Here is a 21,934-nt window from a genome sequence, read left to right on the forward strand (position 1 = left end):
GGGGGAAATCCTGCTCTCTTGAGTACTTTTTTGAATTCTTTTAAGAGCTTTACAACATTCTGTTTCCTTCATTATATCCACGGGTTTACCTATAATAGGCATCTTACTGTTCTGGCCCCCATTACTGAGTTACTGGTCACAGTGCTGTCAGTATCTAGGATACAATGTCCTGTAAGCGGAATAAGGTAATACAATTTTCCCCTTTGTACAGACTACAAGTGTCTTTATTCTTTTATCTCCTAGTCTACTCTAGGAGCACCAGATGTGAGTTTTATCGGCTTTAGATTAAAAGACTCAGACTTATGTCTGATCTAATTCTTCCCTTCAAGTACGTGTATGGACGTATAGGTTTTTAATCTGGTAACATATGATTTCATGGCCAGTATGTAATTATGTTTGACCAATCCTGACCTAAATTCCTCTTTAGTACTTGATTCAAATGACACCCTGAAGTACAATATAGTTCTTTTTCATTACTCACAAAACCGTAATATGCTTTTGTAGTTGTAACACTCTCTAGTCTAGGTCCCTTGCAACCTGAATATTTTCTCTGAACAATGCAGCAGGTACAATTCTTACATACACCTCTCTTATTATCTTCTAACTCAAGATATCTACATCCATCATAATCTACAGTATCCATACATTTATAATTTCACTATCCTTTCCTCTGACTGAACATTGGGTTCATGGAATACCCTCTAATCACCTCAACTGACTTTCCTTAGACATACAAAGAAATACTGAACAGAGTAAGAAGGTAGAAATCTACACTTTTTCTTACTCACCGTACATAATTTAGTTCAGCAGTTCTCTGGACATCAGTGGAGATATTGGGGCATCCCGGACAAGCCCCCAGAAATGTTGGGGTATTGGGGTTCACTGATACTTCTATCAATCACCTTCAATGTCAGTCAGATCTTCCTTGATTTGCAGTCGACTAGTGAAGAGAAAATACTCAACACCTGTATGATATAATGCTGAGCAACTTTTATTCTGTTCTAGTATGAGACTGCTTCAGTGTCTTTATTTATACATAAAAGTTTAGGGGTATAGATGCTTAACAACCGATTATAAGAAAGTAGATTATGAAAGTAAGTCAATCAACAATTACATATATTGCAGTTCTTCATCAAAGTTCAAACAATTCTTTCTTTCTTTCTGCGTTATCTCTTTACATGTTTTCTGCCAATATTCTTGTGCTGCCCCCAGCTTTGGGTTTTATCTGTAAAGAACGTTTTGCTTTGCTGCATGTCCTTGGTCTGTGTCTGTTCTTGGGAACATCCTGTTATGTAGTTTCACAACCTTGAATAATTCTTCAAAACTGAACATAATATCTGCTGATTTCTCTTAAGGTTATAGCATAACATATTAGTTTCTAAAGCTTAATTCATGATAGATATTAAATCATATAATTTTACCCTTACAGTGTCCATTTGTGAATTTACAGTAAAATCAGCATTTATATATATAGGCCCCCCAAAGAAAGTTGGACATCGGCCAGGCTAGTGGTCTGACATTACACAGACGGTTCAAGGCGAGGGACTGTAGCCAGAGGTTGGTGAAAGAAGCAAAGTATGCCAAACAAAAGAGAAAAGGTTTGAAAATTTGTATTCGTTGTGATAAGATAATGGAGTGAGAAAATACACTGAAGTGTTTTGGATCTGTGCCGACTTATGTAATACACAAGGGAGTGGCAGGTTGTACAGAGAGAACTATTGAGAGATGACCCGCAAGGTAGAACTAAATAGCAGTGAGTGAAGCTTAGATACTAAGGGTCCTATTTATGAAGCCCTAAACCATGTGGAAATTGCTTTTTCCACATGGCTTAGGAATTTTTAAGTAAAACTTTAAGAAACGCCTAACACAGGAGATTTTCGGAACTTGTTCGCAATAGCTAACGTCATCTGAAGATGGCATTTTTGTCATTGAATCCTGGAGAGCATTGCAGTAGCAGATCTTCGGATCCATCACTGCAGGTTATCTGCTCTCTCCTGTTACTACACCCTGCTGTCTCTGCGCATGCGTGAAAAGTCTCTGCGCATGCGTGACCTTAGGCGTCATAAACTCACTTGTAACCATGAAAAAAAATAGTTGCATTTTCACAAAATTTCGAATGATCAAAGTTTGAAGTAAACTAGAAGCAGATGCTGTAGAAGAAACTTAATGTGTTTGAGTTGTATTACTATTCCTTAAATACTGCAATTCTCATCTCTGCTTAGATTGCTGACTGCATGCTTCTATATTTCTTTGACCGTCATCACTGTCCTTGATCAGTAAGAAAATTGGCCTTACAGCATCATTGTATCCTGGATGGGAAGTTTTACACTGTTTGGGCCAGAGTAATTAAGCTGTTTATATCCTTACTCTGTTTCTATGTACGATTTGTTATTTTTATGGTTTGTTATACAAAACTTGAGGTGCAGCAGTGTTTTATGGTATATTTAAAATTAACAATGCTAATGGAGATGCTTCAAACATGAACAATAGGGTAGGAAGAGCCTTGTTTTTGACAGTTTACAATCTGAGGATAATAGGAGAATGCATTCTTTACTACAAATGACAAATATTAGAAATCACCAAAGAGTTCTGTAACCATCTAAAACCACAGAATCATAGTCAAATGTTTTTATACAGGTCACTGAAAAGATACCTACAATAACTTGCAGTTGAGAATGAATTACTCTTTATAATAAGCAAGTTTTCCTAATGAACACTGAAGTAATGAATCAGAACTCGCTTTTGATACTGATATTATTTAGAGGAGTTTATACATATATGAACATCACTTGTTTATTATAATGTTCTTGCATACGGTTGTTTTCTGGTCTGTGATTATATATCATATGTTTTACACCATGGTTGTATATCCCTGTATAATGCTGTATGATGCACTCTAAAAAGATGAGGAAAGAATTAAAACTGTACTGAGGTTCTGCTTACACACTTGAAAGTTACTCGAAGAACAGGCATCGGACAGAAGGAAATGGGAGGTGAGAAGAGCTAAAGGGCCTGAGTAATTAAGGAGAGCAAAGCAAAAAAAAAAAAAATGTTTGCTCCTGGACAAACCATGTTACAATGCAAGGGGTGCACATTAGTTTATTTGCACATAAATTAAATACCGGCTGTTTTTCATATACTAAACAAATATTTGCTAGCTTTCTTTTTATATTGAAATGTAAAGTTGATCTAGGACATGCCCTTCCCCAACTATAAATCTATCACCACATTTTAAATTTACCTCTCCCTCTAATGCAACATGGTTTTGCCCAGATGCAAAGATACTATTTTTTTTTATGCTGTGCTCTCTTTAATGTCTCACGCTCACAGTGTATGGTGAAATCCAGGTATTAACTAGAAAAACTAGTTAAACCATTATATGGTTCAATATCTAGTTGACTCTTGACAGTCTTGAGGATAAATATTCTAAAAAGACCTATACCAGCTCCCAAACTGTGCCCCGCGGCTCCCAGGGGTGCCGCGGCGCTGTCACTGGGGTGCCGCGGGCCAGACATAAAAAAAAAACAAAAAACACAGAAACTTACCAATCCGCCGGGCGCCGGGACCCAGCAGCCTCCTCTCTCCTGCAGCTGTCACTGATATCGATGTCAGTAACAAGCTGCAGGAGAGAGGAGGTTGCTGGGTCCCGGCGCCCGGCGGATTGGTAAGTTTCTGTGTTTTGTTTTTTTTATGGCTGGCGCCTGGTGCGGGGCAGAGTGAGAGGGATCGTGGCAGAGGAGGGGGACAGAGGATGGTTACAGTGGGACAGAGGAGGGGGACAGAGGGACAGAGGAGGAGAGCAGAGAATGGTGACAGCGGGACAGAGGTTGGTGACAGGATGGTGACAGCGGGACAGAGGAGGAGAGCAGAGGTTGGTGACAGAGGAGGAGAGCAGAGGATGGTGACAGAGGATGGTGACAGCGGGACAGAGGAGGAGAGCAGAGGATGGTGACAGCGGGACAGAGGATGGTGACAGCGGGACAGAGGATGGTGACAGCGGGACAGAGGATGGTGACAGCGGTGACAGCGGGACAGAGGATGGTGACAGCGGGACAGAGGATGGTGACAGCGGGACAGAGGAGGAGAGCAGAGGATGGTGACAGCGGGACAGAGGATGGTGACAGCGGGACAGAGGAGGAGAGCAGAGGTTGGTGAGAGCGGGACAGAGGTTGGTGACAGAGGAGGAGAGCAGAGGATGGTGACAGCGGGACAGAGGTTGGTGACAGGATGGTGACAGCGGGACAGAGGAGGAGAGCAGAGGATGGTGACAGCGGGACAGAGGTTGGTGACAGGATGGTGACAGCGGGACAGAGGAGGAGAGCAGAGGATGGTGACAGCGGGACAGAGGTTGGTGACAGGATGGTGACAACGGGACAGAGGAGGAGAGCAGAGGATGGTGACAGCGGGACAGAGGTTGGTGACAGCGGGACAGAGGAGGAGAGCAGAGGATGGTGACAGCGGGACAGAGGTTGGTGACAGGATGGTGACAGCGGGACAGAGAAGGAGAGCAGAGGATGGTGACAGCGGGACAGAGGAGGAGAGCAGAGGATGGTGACAGCGGGACAGAGGATGGTGACAGCGGGACAGAGGATGGTGACAGCGGGACAGAGGAGGAGAGCAGAGGATGGTGACAGCGGGACAGAGGTTGGTGACAGGATGGTGACAGCGGGACAGAGGAGGAGAGCAGAGGATGGTAACAGCGGGACAGAGGTTGGTGACAGGATGATGACAGAGGAGGAGAGCAGAGGATGGTGACAGTGGGACAGAGGAGGGGGACAGCGGGACAGAGGAGGAGAGCAGAGGATGGTGACAGTGGGGCAGAGGAGGGGGACAGAGGATGGTGACAGTGGGACAGAATGGTGACAGCGGGACAGAGGTTGGTGACAGGATGGTGACAGCGGGACAGAGGAGGAGAGCAGAGGATGGTGACAGCGGGACAGAGGTTGGTGACAGGATGGTGACAGCGGGACAGAGGAGGAGAGCAGAGGATGGGGACAGAGGTTGGTGACAGCGGGACAGAGGAGGAGAGCAGAGGATGGGGACAGAGGAGGAGAGCAGAGGATGGTGACAGTGGGACAGAGGAGGAGAGCAGAGGATGGTGACAGCGGGACAGAGGTTGGTGACAGGATGGTGACAGCGGGACAGAGGAGGAGAGCAGAGGATGGGGACAGGATGGTGACAGCGGGACAGAGGAGGAGAGCAGAGGATGGTGACAGGGGCACAGAGGAGGGGGACAGCGGGACAGAGGAGGAGAGCAGAGGATGGTGACAGCGGGGCAGAGGAAGGGGACAGAGCAGAGGATGGGGACAGAGGGGCAGAGGATGGGGACAGAGGGGCAGAGGATGGGGACAGCAGGGCTGAGGATGGGGACAGCAGGGCAGAGGATGGGGACAGCAGGGCAGAGAAGGGGGACAGAGAGCAGAGGAGGGGCACAGTGGGGCAGAGGAGGGGGACACAGCGTGAGAGGGGCAGTGGAGGGGGACACAGCGTGAGAGGGCAGAGGAGGGGACAGCGTGTGAGAGGGCAGAGGAGGGGACATTGTGAGAGAGGGCAGATGAGGGGGGACAGCATGACAGAGGAGGGGGGACAGCGTGACAGAGGGGGCAGTGTGTCTGGATGCAGAGGGGGCAGTGTGTCTGGATGCAGAGGGGGCAGAGTGCCTGAGGGCAGAGTGTCTGGATGCAGAGGGGGCATTTTTGCATACAACTAAATAAGTATTTCTGTCCTGACCTAAATACTTATTACAATTTTTTGACCCAACTACTTCTAAAACAGGACTGCTCAATAATTATTTTGGAGGGGTGCCTTGAAAAAATTTGGAGATTCTAAGGGTGCCGCGAACTGCAAAAGTTTGGGAACCACTGACCTATACTGTATTTTAGTTTATGTTGTAAATTTGTATATAATAATAAACCCTAGGTATAGTAAATATACACTATACTGAAACATTTGTCGTTTGCGCAACAGTGACAATGGCGCTTATCAGAATTGTTTATGATACAAAAAATATTTTTTTTAACCTTTTTTCTGTTTATATTTCTCATTTGTTTAAAAATAATGTTACCCCTTTATAACAAAAATAGAAATGTTTTGTATTCCTGAGTTTATGGATACTAAATATCTGAACTTTAAATGCTTTCCGCCTTACAGGGCCAGAAATAAAAGAATGGCTTTTTATTTTTATTTTTGTAGCCAGGGGATAAAGGGTCACATGAGATCAGGCCTCCCCTAATTGACGTGGTAAATGGACGTCCACAGTTTGATGAAAGCGTAAACTAAGAACCTAACTTTTATTCTAGAAGTCGTATTATAGAGTTTATATCACTACAGAGTTTAACATACATGTGTCTCTAATTATGTATAAATACGGTCTCAGAGCTTAAAGTGTGCTCTTCTGTCTGTATTTTGTTACCAGCTAGCACAATCCTTTATATTGGTGCCATTTTTTCCTCCTATCTTTGTGTGTGTGTGTGTATATATATATATATATATATATATATATATATATATATATATATATATATATATATGTTATATTATCTCTCTCTCTCTCTCTCTCTCTCTCTCTCTCTCTCTCTCTCTCTCTCTCTCTCTCTCTCTCTCTCTCTCTCTCTCTCTCTCTCTCTCTTTCCCTCTCTCTTTCCCTCTCTTCCCTCTCTTCCCTCTCTGCCCTCTCTTCCCTCTCTTCCCTCTCTGCTCTCTCTGCCCTCTCTGGTTCTGTCCACGCCTGGTTCTGCTCTTCCCTCGCCAACCGCACCTTCTCTGTCTCCACGTCTGGCTCTTCCTCTGCCCCCTCCTCCCTCCAAGTAGGAGTCCCCCAGGGCCCCTTCTCTTTTCGCTCTACACTTCCTCCCTTGGTGCGCTCATCTCCTCCTTTGGTCTTCAGTATCACCTTTATGTTGACGAAATTCAACTCTACATCTCTTCTCCTGACCTCTTTCCCACTCTTTTCTCTCGTATATCCGACTGTCTCTCTGCAATCTCCTCCTGGATGTGCTCACGCTTTCTCAAAATTAACATCTCTAAGACTGAACTCATTGTCTTTCCTCCCTCCAGACTCCCCTCCCACCACAACCTCTCTATCGTTGTTAATAACACTACCATCTCCTCTGTCACCCAACTCCGTTGCCTGGGTGTCACCCTGGTCTCTGCGCTCTCTTTTACCACCCACGCCCAATCCCTTGCACAAGTCTGTCGCTTCCAACTGTGCAACATTGCCCGCATCCGACCCTTCCTCTCACAAGACGCCACCAAAACTATCATCCACGCACTCATCATCTCGCGCCTTGACTACTGAAACCTTCTCCTCACTGGCCCCCCCCTCTCCCATCTTGCCCCCCTCCGATCTGTACTTAATGCGGCTGCTAGACTCATCTTTCACTCACGCCGCTCCTCCTCTGCCTCCCCTCTCTACCATGCCTTACACTGGCTCCCTTTCCCCTACAGAATCCTCTTTAAACTCCTTACTACCACTTACAAAGCTCTGTCCCTGTCTACTGCCACCTACATCTCTAACCTCCTCACCATCCACACTCCTACCCGCTCCCTGCGCTCGGCAAACGACCATCGCCTCTCCTCCACCCTAATTACCTCTTCCCACTCCAGAATCCAAGACTTCTCACGAGCTGCCCCCCTGCACTAGAATGACCTCCCTCGCTCCATCCGTCTAGCTCCCAATCTGTGCTCCTTCAAATGGGCACTCAAAACTCACCTGTTCCTGAAAGCCTTCCAACCATCCACTTAACCCCTTATCTACTCTGCTGTTCTCCCCCTCTTCCCTGGTCCCTTTTTCTCCCTCGCATCACTTACTCCCTTTCGTGCCTGTTTTGTCCACCTTCCCTTAGGATATAAGCTCGCATGAGCAGGGCCCCTCTCCCCTCCTGTCTCCATACCGACTCTTCTGCTCCGTATTTACTCAATATGTCTGCCCGGAGTTTCTGAAGCATTGGTACTTTGTGTTTATTGTTCTGTAATGTCTCGCCCTGTATGGTCTACTGTTTGTACTATGTAAGGCACTGCGGAAACCTTGTGGCGCCTAACAAATGATAATAATAATAATTGAATGTAATGCACATCCTCTCCTCTCCTCTGCATACTTGTGTAACATAAATCACGGCGGCATAAACAGCCGACAAGGCTCCGTGAGCCTATGCATGGCCGCCGATGCGGGGGAGTGGTACTAATTAACCTGGCCCAGGCATGCCAGGGGCCCCAGCCTGGGCCCTTGATGCCCGCAGGTTTTGGGGTTTTTTTGTTTTGTTTTTTTTAAACTTACATTGATTTTTTCTTTTGGCTTTTTTCATTTGTTTTTTCTGCTTGGGTGGGGCTCCGCCCCTTCGTAGGTGGGGGAGCAGGGTAGTAAATATATATATATATACACTCACATGATCGTGGCATCAGCGTCCCTCCTCCTTCCTCTCATTCAGTGAGGAGCGGCGCAGAGAGGACCAAGACAGAAGCAAGAGGAGAGAAGACAGAAGAGAAGAAAGAAGCTAATACAAAGGTAAGTAAAAGGGAGGAAAGCAGAAAAGCACAGTGTGAGGCAAAATGAGGGGAGAAAGGCACAGTATAAGGAAAAAGGGGGGGAGAGAGGCACAGTATGCGGAGGAAAAAGGGGGGGAGAGAGGCACACTATGAGGTAAAAGGGGGGGAGAGGCACAGTATGAGGAGGAAAAAGGAGGGGGAGAGGCACACTATGAGGTAAAAGGGGGGAGAGGCACAGTATGTGGAAAAAGGGGAGGGAGAGGCACAATATGCGGAAAAGGGGGGGAAGGCACAGTATGGGGGAAAAGGGGGAGAGAAAAAGGAACAGTATGAGGAAAAAGGGGGGGGAGGCACAGTATGATGAAATAGGGGATGGGAGAGGCATAGTATGATGAAAAAGTTGGACAGCAGAAAGTGAGTGATGGAGAGGGGGGGCAGCATGGCACAGTGTGATGATGGGGGCCAGATGAAGGGGGGGAAGCAGAATGGAGAGCGCAGTGTGATCATAAGGGGGCACAACGTGGTGATGAAGGGGCACAGTAATGTGTGTGATGGCACAGGGGGCTTGTGGCAGTGTGTGTTTGTGATGGCACAGGGGGCTTGTGGCAATGTAGTGTGAGGTAGGTGGTGGCTAATGGGTGCAATTTTGTTTGTGGGGTGATGGTTTCGGCAATTTAATAGTGGGGACTATTAATTTTAAGATGGGGTGGTTTGGGGACTATTCAATGTGGGGGTGAGTTTGGGGAGAATGAGGTATCTATCTTTTAAATGTGCCTTTGAGTTATTTAATGGCAGTGATCGTTGCGGGAAATAGGTATATTTATGAAATGTAAAAACTATTAATGTATTGCTGGGGCTGTTTAGAGAGAGGGAAATATGTTTATTTATTAAATGGGAATACTATTATTTTGATGTTGGGGCTGGAGGAAGGCCTAATTATTAATTGTGGGTGCGATTCATTTAACGCCGGGGCTGGCGGTAATTTTCTAAATGTACCTATTTTTTTTCCAAATTAGGGCCCCAACATTCCAGGATCCAGACACAGGTGCTGAAAGTGACAAGAACAGGTAGGAGAGAACAGGGGAGTCTGTGAAATTTTGTGATTCTAGTGGGCCAATCCCAATTTTTGGTGACCGTTCAATGGTGTATACAACATTGCAGGGTTTTTTTCTGTGTCAGTCAGTGTGATTTATGGTATGGATTCAACTGAATTCTTATACTTTTTTTATTTTTGCCATGAAAAAAACATCTCTCCTTTAAGAGAAACTGTGCCTAAGAACACAGTCATGAATAAAGAATGGTACCTAAACATCATCTAAGAGCAACTTCTCCCAACCATCCAAGAACAGTTTGGTGATGAACAATGCCTTTTCCAGCATGATGAAGCACCTTTCCATAGGGCAAATGAGATAACTTAGTGGCTCGGGGATCAAAACATTGAAATTTTGGATCCATGGCCAGGAAACTCCCCAGACCTTAATCTCAGAGGCGGGTGGACAAACAAAAACCCACAAATTCTGACAAACTCCAAGCATTGATTAGGCAAGAATGGGAGGCCATCAGTCAGTATGTGGCACAGAAGTTGATTGACAGCATGCCAGGGCGAATTGCAGAGGTCTTCAAAAAGAATGGTCAACACTGCAAATATTGACTCTTTGCATAAACTTAATGTAATTATCAATAACAGCCTTTGGCACTTATCAAATGCTTGTAATTTTATTGCAGTGTACCATAGCAACATCTAACAAAAAGGTCTAAACACACTGAAGCAGCAAACTTCATGAAAATCAATACTTGTGTCATTCTTCGTTTTGGCCATGACTGTATAAGTAATACATTTTTGTTGCTGTCTGTGATTTGACAGTTTATTTATACCGTTCACACATCTGATTTTATTGTATATGTAATTGTTATAAGAAAATCCTAGTATAAAAACAGTTACTATGGCCAAAACAATCAATCTTATCTGAATGACCTAACTTGCCTCTCCCTTTTATGACACAAAATCCAGGTGTGCTATTCTCAAGGACTTTGATTTTTTTTTTATTTATTTAACGTTCATTGGGAGGAACTAGCTTTAATTGTATTATGTGTGCATATCCATTTATCTAGAAAATAATTTATATCCTTCTAACTTACAGGTCACAGTGAAAGCACAACAATGTGTAGTGTTGGAAAATAAAGTGAACCTGACATCAAGAATGAACATTGATAAAATATTAACACAACTAACTAGATGTAAATTGTTCTGTAAATGTTTTCAGAGCTACCTGAAAACACATTGAATTTATTCAATGTTCGTAGAAAGTGTGTTAATAGTTAACTATCAATAAACCGATTATTTTTTTATTTTTTTACAGTATCTTCATCCTCCCTGCATATCCCTCCTATCCATCTTACATTTACCACCAATTTGTTATCACCAAGTCTATCAAAGGGGGCATTTCAGCTTTTGCTTCAATGAGTTCTTCTTTCTTATTTTAAAACCCTGTGATGTATTTGATAAAGTGCTATAAATAAAGGTGTTTTACTACTTAAAGAAATGTCGGTTTGTGGAAAAATAAGGCATCTCAATACACCACCAGCTATGTGGTTGCTAAATATATCTGTGTGTGGGTGAAATCATCATCATCACCATTTATTTATATAACACATAAACATTTTTCTTAGTAAATGTATATTTAATGTGGCTATTGTAATGAAATTTACACCAATGTCAGCAACAACCCTTGCAATCCACACATGCAAAGAAATCAAACCATAGATGTCCATAAATTAAGTTTTGTGTAATAATGTTAAAAAGTATTGAACAAGCTTCCAGAAATGTATTTAATAGTTTGTACAAAAGTCTTTGTTGGTAATGACAGCTTCAAGACAACTCTTGTATGGTGAAACTAGTCGCATGCATTGCTCAGGTGTGATTTTTGCCCCATTCTTCAAAGCAAATAGTCTTCAAATCTTGAATGCTCCGTGGGCTTCTTCTATGAACTCTGATCTTTTAGTTCTTGACATAGATTTTCAATTGGATTCAAGTCAGGTTATTGGCTGGGCCATTCTAGCAGCTTTATTTTCTGTCTCCGAAACAAATTGAGAGTGTCCTTGGCTGTGTGTTTGGTATTATTGTCTTGCTGAAATGTCCACCCTTGTTTTATCTTCAGCATCCTGGAAGATGGCAGCAGATTTTTATCAAGAATGTCTCGGTTCATTTTTCCATTCATTCTTCCTTAAATTATATGCAGTATGCCAGTACCGTGTGCAGAAAAACAGCCCCACACCATGATGTTCCCACCTCCAAACTTCACTGTTGGTATGATGTTTTTGGGGTGATGTGCAGTGCCTTTTCTCCATCAAAAATGATGTGTATTATGGCATCCAAAGAGTTCAATTTTGCTCTCAAATGACCACATTATATTCTTCTAGTATTTCACAGGCTTGTTCAAATGTTATGTAGCAAACGAGCTTCAACATGTTTGTTCTTCAGCAAAGGAGTCTTGCATGGTGAGCGTGCATACAGGCCATGGTGATTGAGAGCATTACTTATTGCTATCTTTAAAACAATTGTACCTGCCAATTACAGGTCTTTCTGAAGCTCTCCACAAATAATCTTTGTTTCTTGGACATCTCTCTCTTCTGATATTTTTTTTTACTCCTTTGTCAAAAATCTTGCGAGGTGCACCTGGTTTTGGCTAGTTTATGGTGAAATGATGTTCTTTCCACTTCCGGATTATGGCCCCAACACTGTTCAAAGGAACATTTAGCAGTTTAGAGATCCTTCTGTAACCAATGCCGTCAGTATGGTTTGCAACAATAAGGTAGCAAAGGTCCTGAGAGAGCTCTTTGCTTTTACCGATCATGAGATGTTTTTATAGGCCATCAGTTGTGGCTGAACCAGCTTGGCAGGATTTCTTTTTAATTACTGATAGATTTCAGCTAGTGACTTGGCTTTCGATGCCTTCTTGTAACTCCCCTTCTTCATGTGTTCAATACTTTTTCTCTCTATCATTTCACATTATTACACAAAACTTAATTTATGGACAGCTATGGTTTGCTTTCTTTGCATGTGTGGATTGCAAGGGTTGTTGCTGACATTTGGTGTAAATTTCATTACAATAGCCACATTAAATATATATGTACTTAGAAAAATGTTAATGTGTTAAATACTTATTTCACCTGATATATATTTTAAATAGAGAGAGTTGACAGGTAGTTTGCTAGTTTGCATCTCAGGATGTTAGGGAAGGATACAACAGTGTGGTGAGGTGCTCATATGCCTCTTTGGCTGGCTGATCAAATAGATGTTTCTTAATAGTTAAACTTAATAAACTAAGATATGTTTCTATAAAAGGAATATTGGAAGTATGTGTAGTCGACAACTCAACAAGTTTGAGCAGAGGCTTAAACCAGTCGCAGATCATGCAAAAATATTCATGTATTTTTATAGCACAGGATGGCAGCTTTTTCTCTGTATTGCCTTAGAAAGGACCCACTGTGTCATAAGTCACCACATCCAGGTTTTCCTAAATGTTAATTTGGCCACACCTGTTAATTATTGAATTGAGGTTGTTCAATGAGACCCGTTGCCAGAGGTGTATAAAATCAAGCACCTAGCTATGCAGCCTCCATTTGCAAACATTTGTGATACAGAATGGGTCGTTCTGAAGAGCTCAGTGACTTCAAGCGTGGTACTGTGATAGGATGCCACCTTTGCAGTAAGACGGTTCATGGAATTTCATCCCTGCTGGATATTTCATGGTCCTCTTGTATGTGTTATTATTAGAAAGTGGAAGCGTTTAGGAACAACAGCAACTCAGCCATGAAGCGTAAGACCAAGTAAAATCACAGAATGGGGTCAACTACTGCTAAGGCGCATGGTGCGTAAAAGTCGCCAACGCTCTGCTGATTCCATAACTGAAGCGTTCCGACCTGCCACTGGCATTAATGTTAGCACAAAAACTGTGCGGCGGGAGCTTAATGGAATAGGTTTCCATTGCCAAGCAGCTGCATACAAGCCTCACATCACCAAGACCAATGCCAAGCGTCAGATGGAGTGGTGTAAAGCACACAGACACTGAACTGTGGAGCAGTGGAAACATATTCTGTGGAGTGACGAATCACTCTTCTCTGTTTGTCAGTCAGGCGAGTCTGGGTATGGTGGATCCTGGGAGAACGTTACCTGCATTATGCCAACTGAAGTTTGGTGAAGGAGGAATAATTCTATGGGGCTGTTTTTGAGGGTTTGGGCTAGGCCCTTTATCTCCAGTGAAGGGCAATCTTAATGCTTCAACATACCAAGTCATTTTGGACAATGCCATGCTTCCAACTTTGTGGCAACAGTTTGGGGAAGGCCTTCCTCTATTCCAACATGACTGTACCACAGTGCACAAAGCAAGGACTAGAAAGACATGGTTTGATGAGCTCGATGTGGAAGAACTTGACTGGCCCGCTCCAAGCTCAGACCTCAACCCCTATCGAACATGTTTGGGATAAACTGGAACGGATATTGCATGCCAGGCCTTCTCGTCCAACATCCGTGCCTGATCTCATAAATGCTCTATAGAATGAAAGGGCACAAATTCCCACAGAACAGTGGAAGCTGTTATTGTTGCAAAAGGAGGACCAACTTCATATTAAAGTATATGTATTTGAATACAATGTCATTACAGTCCCTGTTTGTGTAATGGTCAAGCGTCTGAATACTTTTGTACATATAGTGTGTATATATATATCTCTGTATCAGTACTGTGTAAAAGTTTTAGGCAGGTGTGGAAAAAAAACGCTGCAAAGTAAGAATGCTTTCAGCAATAGAAGTGTTAATAGTTTATTTTTATCAATTAACAATATGCAAAGTAAATGAACAGAAGAGAAATCCAATCAAATCAATATTTGATTAGGGAACTAGGCAGTGCGGTTGTTCCAAACATCTTGGGGAACTAACCAGATCTTCTGTGGATATAGGCTTGCCAATCGGATGCCTCTCTGATGGTATTGCATGATGGTACCTGCCTGTCTTTCTCAGCATTATGAACACCATTAATCCTGACCAATTCCCAACTCCCTTTGCTGAAATGTGTGTGTGTGTATGTATGTATGTATGTATGCATGTGTGTGTGTGTATGTATATGTGTGTGTATATATATATATATATATATATAATATATATATATATATATATATGTTTAACCCGTGCATGATACTCATGCATTCTAGTCAAATCAAGCTACTTAAGGTGTTAAAAAGGTTCTTGTCATGCATTTGGGCCATAGCCCAGGCCTCAACCACCAATCACTCCCCACTGTCACCCCCGGCAACCACCAACCACTCCCAACTGTCACTTCTCCTTCAAGAAATATATATATATATTTTTTAAATCTTTAGAAGCACTTTTAACAATTAACAAATTAAAGACATCTTAGTATACCAAATTTCAGCCCTTTCTGAATTTTGTTTTCCACACACACTAAGAATTTAGTAGGTCAGTGTATAACTCCACCCAGCAGGTGGCGCTGCAGCTTGGTTTTATTTTTTCCACAGACAGACTAACACACGCCACTAGCCATTTATTTATATATATATATATATATATATATCTCTCCCTCTCGCTCTCTGTGTGTGTGTGTGTGTGTATATACATATATATATATATATATATATATATATATATATATATATATATATATATATATAATGTGGGGGTTAATATATATGTATGTGTAAATATGTAGTGTTACTAGCACGGAATACATAGGATACTCACACAGTTTGTTGAACCACTTCTCTGTACTTTTTTTTTTTTAAATGTCAGGAAGTCGGCAATAGGTGTAGTTCCAACAATCAAACAAAGTGTACACAATTTCCTGTGACCCTGCTTCAAGCTAGACACTTTGTCATCTCAGTCTGGGATCGGGTGCCCCACCCACAACACAAACCCATTTATTTATGCTTCCTCTCCAAGCTCCAACTTCATAAACCAGAAATCAATCACAGCCATGTGCTCAACCTGTGAACCTGTTTCAGTGTGTAGAGATGAGTGGATAATTAACCCTGTCTGCAGCATGAGTCTGTAGACTCCCAGAGAAACTATTAGTCTCTCCCTTAACAGTCTGTGGCAAACTGCCCTTTTTGCCAGATACCTCTCCCGTTGGCTTCGCCAATCTATCCAAAGTGAATACTGTGGGGGGTGCATATTTGCAGAAGAGAACATCTGTATTTTTATGCATAGCTCCAGGTCTATTCTCAACGATGAAGTGGATAGGCTACAATGCCAAAAACCACGGTTCACTGATGGTGGGGGCACTCCTGTTTAACAGTCGCATACTTTTTCTCCCTTGGCAAGAGTTTGCGACTGAGATTACAATGGGCTTCCCCCTCTCCATCCACCTTTTGTGAAAGTACCAAGACCAGGCTTACTCCCGTGCCATCAGTCTGCAGACAGAATTTCTTACTGAAATCAAGTGTTTGTAGCACTGGCACTGTACATAAATCCATCTATTGGTCCTCGGAGGCAGCTTCTGCCGACCAATTTAGCTTGTCTGGACAGGCTTTCTTGTGCCTTATTGGAGTAGCCCGAGTGAAAAAGTTCTCCATGAACCGACTAGTGGTAACCTTCCAAGCCAAGAAATGTCCTCAGTTGGGTCTTTCTCTCTCCCTGCGCCAGTCTTTTAAGGCTTCCACTTCATCAACTTCGGTTTGACCATCCCCTGTCCAGTCACATATCCCAGGTATGTTGCATCCTGCATGGAGGGGCATTTTAATTTTTTTTTGCGGACCCCTTGGGAATACAGCCCCATGCTATCCAGCCTGGGGCTGGTTGTCATTATGTCAGGGGGACCCAACGATGCAGGTTCCCCTGCTATAGTGCCACCTGGTTGTAATAAAATTGGGGGGCCCCACGTTTTTTGTCCTCCCCGACTAGCAGCACTAAGGTTAATCTGTTTGGGGGGGGTGTGGGAGGAGACTGGGTAACATCGGGGCAATAACGGTCTAACCCAGTCTGTCTATCAATTGAATTACACTGGCTGACTACATTGATATCAAATTCCATCCAATGGCCATATCCTGCATTGCTTTATGTCCCAGGACAGAGATGGAGGTTGTTATAGGAAGAACAGCTGGAGCCCTGTGACATCACAAAGTAGTGGGTTAAAAACTGGATGTCCGTTCGGTTTATGGTATAGCGAATTCTGGTACACTAATAAAAAGTGTGCCATTCAAAGCAATAAATAAACAATTTCATTGCTCCTGGCCAGAATCAGCTTGCTCATAAACATAAAAACAATGGAAACCGGCATATATAACCATGCACTGATCCAATGGTAAATAATAATTGCATGCAAGTCTACAGATAATAATTGCATTCAAGTCGACAGGTGAGAGTTCCATGTTTAAGGTGTTAGTGATCAATACATGAATAACTATTTCTTTCTTATTCCCGATAGATGGAAATTGACAAATCCATATTGATTACACTGTCTGAAACTGACAGCCAATGTTTGTAACAAAAGTACCTTATTCAGAATTAGCGGATCTCATGGACACAGTACTTGAGTTGGATATAAATTCCTTCTCATCGAGAGGATGTCTGTATTCTTAGCCCACATTAATTCCTTGACCCAAATATAAGCAGTGTGTCAGGATAAAAATGAATGAAAGAGTAAATGCAAATCTTGCTGTGCTCCTTTCACTGGTCCTGCTCCTACCACGTTTGTGAGGCAGCCAGTTGTATGTAGTCGGTCAACTGTCAGCCTGAAGTTGCTGAAAGTTCAGATCAGTCTTATCACAACTGTGATGCTGGCAATTAGTTCTCATCTGTTAAGCGCTGCAAATCCTGTGCTGTTCCTACTGATATGCAGTCTCTAAATCTGCGGTGTCAGTAAGTAAACTTTTTTGAATGAAGTGTAGAATAAAAAGTACAGTATCAATCCAAGCCAACGCGTTTCCCTCTAATAAGAGCTTCCTCAGGGATGTTGATACATTGGGGGGTATTTAATTGGCCGCAATTTTTTTTTTCTTTCCCCGCAGCGTAAAAAACCCCAAAAATATCTCCCGCTGATTTTTAACTGCAATAGCGACCGTTTTTAGTTAGCGCAGCGCGAAAACTTGTGCAATTCATTTGAGAAAGAGGGACCGCTGACCCCGCGCATTAATTATTGTAATTTTTGTGGAGGATAAAAAAACTAGGAACTAGATAGTTTCTCTGATTTTTGACCTTCCTATAGGTTATACATGGTTTTTCTGGGAGAATCTCACGTAGGCCAATGTTTTCGGATTATTTTTTTGAACTCTTTAGCCTCACTACTGAATTGTGTGATAACATTTATTTTGGGCTGTTTTGTTTCTTTCTCTTATTTTACTAGATATAAAAAAGGTCTCCCTGTTTTCCTCCAATATTTCTTGGTAGGCAGTGTTTACCACTACATGATCCTAATTCCTCTCCAAGAAGCTCTCTTTCCGAGAAAATAAGGAAATAGAACCAAGAGGGATTTTTAACCTTAGTCAAACTACATTGAATGCCCCACAGACTAAGCTACTTATAACCCATTAATACTGCACCAAAAACCCAGGTTTTTGCCTGGGCAAGCCGAAACGACCCGGGTCGAGTTGCAGTATGAATAGACCCAATTCTAATTCTCGGTCATCAGACCCGGGAATTAGACCCTGGTCTTTTGGTGGGGTAATTCTAGGGTCTGACCCATGTTCAATATGAACGCCGTCTACCCGGGATTTTAACTCCAGGGGAGCCTCTGTTCCCCGGTAATATCCCGGGTTCATATACCCGGGATATTGCCTGGGCAGCAGTATGAAAGCTGTATTACTAAGCGTCTCAAGTTTTCCCCGAGCACAAGATTGAATAAATTCAATACATATATTGATATTCACAAATTTATTCGGAAGTTGAGCCTCAAAAAGTATTTTATGCTAGACGGTCTTAGCAAAGATTCTCGCAGTAATAACATGAATATATCACCTTTTACAAATACCAACCTCAAAAAAATTCCACCTTCTACCCATATCACTTGAAAGACCCCCATATATAGACATTTTAAAAATGGTGGGATTCTGGTATTGACTGAATACTGTCCTAAGAACGTATACATAAGTCTTTGTGGCAGGGGAACAGCAGGAGGCTTCTGCTGCTGAGGTCTCACTCTTTCCCAAACCCTTGTCACCACCCAATTTCTGCTTGTCACCAATAAATATGGATTGTGTCTGGTGGGGGGAGGGGTATCCCAGGGAGGGACCCAGGACTGGGGGACTTTGTCAGACTTGATAAAGGTGATCCCAGAGGGAGGGGGTTGCTTTGCATTTTCTCTGCCGGAGAACTTGAACTGAAGGTGAGCTGTCCAGCTCTATCAATGTCAGAGAAAGCTGCTGGACTTCCTGGGGTTCAAATTGGATATTGAACTTCTTGAGAATTAATTCATCCTTGCTCCATCGGGAGATACAGGTGATCCTGGGGAACTGGTGAGCCTACATCTGTAGGGAGACTGGTACTCTGGGCTGGTGGATCATCAAGTTTACAGAACTAGTCCATCTTGTGGAGCAATTTTAGATTCTTTTGGTGTGGAACTCTGAACCTGTTGAGATCTCTGTAAGGTGAGGTTATTGCTGTGGTTTTATTGACTTACTGGTGATTTTGCTAACACTTGTATATTTGTTGGGGGGTCTATTTCTCCTATGTTGAGCACTGTTTGCATTTACTCAATGTGTACACTTGTGTGAATAAAGAGATTATTATCTCTCTCTTGTGGCCTTACCTCCATGATTCCGTAAACCTAGGGTGCCGGTACCTAGCGAACTATGGTTCTAACACTGGTGGCCTCACAGGTGGAGAATTCTGTTTTTTAAAGTTATTTCTTTTTAGACTGTATTCTACCACCAGGTCCAACTAGACCACTAGCTGAAGCAGGCGATACAGCAGAAATTCAGTGCATTTCTCTGTGTGCAGGAAGTTGACTTGGACATGGCTGCATGGGAAGCCACTTACTGTACATTACATTACCTACGTGAATCCACCCATTATCACTCTGCTCACTTCCCTAATGTCATGGCATTAGGGTTTCTGGGATCCGTCTTGGGACCAGTGGGACTAGCTGTGGAAGGGGTGAAGTGGAAACCGGATAAAAGTCTTGCTCATGGAGGGAGGATGTGCTCTTTTCAGTCTACCAGATGACAGGAGGAGGAATGCTGTACTGGACTCCATACTGGAATAAGTGAGTGGAATCTGGACCTGGTGGACTGGAATTTGGATGCAGGAAAAGAGAGACTGAACCCACGGTCAGAGACTTAAGTACCCGCAAGGATCCAGAAACTCAGACGATTATAGTACCAGAACTGGAACTATGAAGGCTCAGAACTAAAGCTGGGTACACATTACAGGGTTTTTGTCCAATAATCGGCTCAACCAGCCGACATACCACCGCTCGTTCAAAAGTCAGGTCAGTGTGTGTAGTGACACGATGGTCGAAAGTCTGCCCAAATGGACGACTGTCGCCTCATCTGGTTGGTCGTACCGTTAAATATTTTCTTTCCAATCTCGTTTCCGACCGATCCATGACAATCCTCCGATACTTCCTCGACCTGGGGGGGGTGTGTGTATGTAAATTTGTGATGTCTGTACCAGTCCCACGTGGTGTGGTATCTGCACATCACAGGCTTGTGTTTTGTATCAATGTATATTACACCTGTCTGACTGCAGACCATTACACTTGTATAAAGCACATGTGTTATTACCCTTTGCATCTATGTTGGCAATCTATTCATATTTACTCTTTATAAACTTTAACCTTTTATAAACTATTAAAGTTATAAAGTCATATTAACCTTTATTAACTAATATTTGTAAAATACACAGAATAAATCACACAGTGTTCATGCAACAGTTTTATTGCAGGAAAAAAGTTCAAAAATGTTTACAATATGACAAGTGAAAAAAATAGTATTACACTTTAAAGGTGCTACTGGTTTGTGACAGAACAGGTCTTGATGTCGCTTGGGTTTCTATTCCCTTTGATTTCTTTACCTACGAAACAAGGAAATAAAAAATGTTTACCATTAAACTTCTATATCTGTAATTTATATCCAACGCCAGAAATACTCTCATTTTCTTACCTTGCAAACTGCTTGAGATCAGTTTATGTTTTGGTTCCTGTGGCGCAATCGCAATAATATTCTGGAAAACAGGCGCCATTGTGGTTATTATAACGGTACAGGTATGTGCCCAAAGCATTTAGTTGTCTATACATGTTAACTGAAATACCTTTGTGTCTAACTTCTTTCATATCTTTTTCTTTTTCAATTTTTTCTTGTTTGATAACAGGTGTTACATTAGTGGTATCTAAACTGGCCTTCTCACCGTTAATTCTTCGTTCTGACATAAAAAAAACTGTGTTGCAAATTAGGCGTTTACATTGCTTTGTGTGAAACTAGAATGAAATAAAGTCCTTCAAACAGGTACACTACACGTGCTACTGACCTTTTTTAATGTTGTTGTCATCCTGGTCCAGTACTTTGACCATCATCTCCACCTCTCTTGGGCTCATTGGATTTGCTCTTTGCTCTTCTTGAGTATCTCCATCCCCCACCTTAACTTTTTCAACATTTTTTGGCCCTTCCAGCACCATCTCTGATGCCAGACAGGTTCCTCTGTCATTTTATACACTCAGATAGGGGCGTTCGTTTCTGCTGTGGACCAATCAGCGATGATGCCCGCAGAGAATGGATCATTCAATTACATACAAAGGGATTTTATTATTAGGGAATAATCATTGCATTGCACTTTACCAGTTAAATGTTTTTCTAAAACTTCTATTTTATAGGAATGCATAAAGAGACAGTGTTGCCTTCTGTTTTTATGCGGCTTTGGGTCTTAACTATAGTGAAAGCTCTGCCCCTTTATGCTAATATCTTTGGTATATCGTTACATGCCCCACAAATGATGCTTCAGTGTGTACGAAATTGAAATTTATTGCTCATGACAACATGGCTGTAAAAAGTCGCTAAAGGGACATCCGCTCTTCCCTTTACCGTCTAAAATAAGACTAGTGTGCTTGCAGTCCATGGACCGAGCGACCAGACCATTGACCGCATGTAAAAACGATTGGCATAAAAAGTTGGTGGAAAATTCTGTAGTGTGTACCCAGCTTAAGACAGCGGATTATCAGGATGACTACCTCCTTGATAAGCCTGGAACTGGTCCCTGGGCAGCTCAGAACCTGCATCAAGCCTGGAACTGGAAGCCGGTATCCAAAGACACAGAGATGGCTCCAGAAGTTGGAAGATGCAGAGCAGTAACCTACTACCCCAAATCGCCAGTACTTGAGTCAGAGGAATAGCCTGAAGAGAGCTGGATCAACACTAGGGGTCGAAAGCTGGAATCTGTACAGCAGATGGTAACACTGAATCCACTTGAAGGGTTAATGGCTGAAGTCTGTACAGCAGCAGGCAGAATGAA

At 42.7% G+C, this 21,934-nt stretch overlaps 1 protein-coding gene across 3 annotated transcripts in view; it reads left to right on the top strand.

Annotated features, from left to right (window-relative positions):
- The window catches only part of B3GNT3 (UDP-GlcNAc:betaGal beta-1,3-N-acetylglucosaminyltransferase 3), a 41,432-nt gene that overhangs the window by 11,905 nt on the left and 7,593 nt on the right, over positions 1-21,934 (top strand). Inside the window, exon 2 of one of the 3 annotated variants that reach the window (XM_075190720.1) lies at positions 1,430-1,598. The exons of the other annotated variants lie outside the window; for them this stretch is intronic. The gene's annotated coding sequence lies outside the window, so the exon portion shown is untranslated. The remainder of the gene's footprint in view (positions 1-1,429; positions 1,599-21,934) is intronic. 3 annotated transcript variants of the gene reach the window in all.

The sequence above is a fragment of the Mixophyes fleayi genome, chromosome 1, assembly GCF_038048845.1.
Source record: "Mixophyes fleayi isolate aMixFle1 chromosome 1, aMixFle1.hap1, whole genome shotgun sequence".
Classification (NCBI taxonomy): Eukaryota; Metazoa; Chordata; class Amphibia; order Anura; family Limnodynastidae; genus Mixophyes; species Mixophyes fleayi.